Here is a 1,699-nt window from a genome sequence, read left to right as displayed (position 1 = left end):
CAAAATTCCCAGTCAACTTCTAGAATTTCTGGGCTCTAGTTCTTTATTTTCGAAGCTTAAAACAACCTCAGAAAAGTGTTAAAATAGAAGTGTCAAATCATGATTGGAAGGAAACTCTTCTAGTGTTTTCTGTGTATCATCAGCTCTGGATTTACTAGCATCTGGTAATAAGTCTGCTTGGATCCTTTTGACAGGAGTGCTTGGTTCCCAGTTCTTAATGCTTGTCAGGCTGGACTTTCTGAGGAATGTGGCTATCCAGATGTTGTTGACAGCATGAAACTTGTTCTTTAACAGTAATGAGAAGGTCCAGATGTAGCTACTTAGGATTAGGAGCGAAGCTGTGAACTGGAGATCAGGGAAGAGCAGTAGCAGCCCCCCAAACAGTGAAGACAGTTTTAATAAAGTGTTATACATTGTGTACACAAAATGGAAACTATTATAATGCATGGTGTAGTAAGCATATTTAGTATAACTGACACTATTAATGCAATTTAATAAAATATATAAATGTATAAACTTTTTATATCAGGGATTATCTGTCATCTCTTGAAATTCAGCTTTAAATGTAATTACTGTAGTTCATAGTAGGTATGAGGTAGATAGATAGATGCATGCTAAGCCTGTGGGCAGGTGAACAGGAGTAAGGACACTTACAGAAGTAAGATGGAGGGAACCTGAGGGGCTGGTATAAAGCTGTCAGGAGAGGTTTAGGTTGGATATTAGAAGAAGATTCTTCACCCAGAGTGTGGCTGGACACTGGAACAGGCCCCCAGGGCAGTGGTCACAGTACCAATCCTGACAGAGTTCCAAAAGTGTTTGGACAATGCTGTCAGGTACATGGTGTGAGACTTGGGGCTGTCCTGTGCAGGGCAAAAGTTGGACTTTTTTGGGTGCCTTCCAACTCAGACTATTCTTTGAGATGTTGAGCTTTCTCTGGGAAGGGACCTGGGCGTTCTGGCAGATGCTGAGTGAACAAAGCCGGCAAAGCGCCATTATGACAGGTCTGTTTCTGTGAAGCTGCTGTCCAGTGGGGTGGCCACAGCATATACTGGTCCTCGTGGTTATTCCTTCCCTGGGGCAGGACTTGGCACTTAAAAGGGATCCCCTCCGTCCCTGGGTGGGCTCGAACCACCAACCTTTCGGTTAACAGCCGAACGCGCTCTCCGATTGCGCCACAGAGACTGCTGTGCTGTGCTTCCCAGGGGAGCTGAATTCCTGACTGTTCAATAAGTGCTGCTGGTGGTGCCTGTGTGTGCTGAACAGTGACAGGGCAGTACTGCAGGCACACTGCTGCAGCAAACCTGACGTGCTGTTGTGTCAGAATACAGGAGGAAGAAATGCTGTTGCCTCCTATGAGGAGTAGAAGATGAGATTCTTCTGAAGTAGCTGTACCTCACTGCTTGCCCCTCTCAGGAGAGAAGGTCTTGGGGCTGTGTCATGCCAGGCAATTTGCTAGTGATTCCAAGGTAACAGTACTGTTTTTCTTGTGCTTTTTGTGCTTCTGGAAACATAGCTTTAAGAAATCTGGAAACCTATGTGGCTTGTTAATTGTATGTTAATGCAATTAAAGCAAAACATAGGTATGCTTCAGAATATGGATTGTGAGGCATCAAACTTACTGACTGCAGAATTCTCAATGCAGCTGGGAGCTGGGGATTAGAGGACAGAGAGCTGTTGGGCAGGTCTTAATGAACAGGGA

At 44.8% G+C, this 1,699-nt stretch overlaps 1 non-coding gene across 1 annotated transcript; it reads right to left on the bottom strand.

Moving 5' to 3' along the window:
- Positions 1-1,108: 1,108 nt before the first annotated feature.
- On the bottom strand, positions 1,109-1,182 carry TRNAN-GUU (transfer RNA asparagine (anticodon GUU)). The gene has a single exon. It is a non-coding gene; the product is annotated as a tRNA-Asn (tRNA).
- Between the last annotated feature and the right edge of the window lie 517 nt (positions 1,183-1,699).

The sequence above is a fragment of the Taeniopygia guttata genome, chromosome 2, assembly GCF_048771995.1.
Source record: "Taeniopygia guttata chromosome 2, bTaeGut7.mat, whole genome shotgun sequence".
Lineage (NCBI taxonomy): Eukaryota > Metazoa > Chordata > Aves > Passeriformes > Estrildidae > Taeniopygia > Taeniopygia guttata.
Note: the sequence above shows the minus strand (reverse complement) of the source record. Positions and strands in the feature narration are given on the sequence as shown.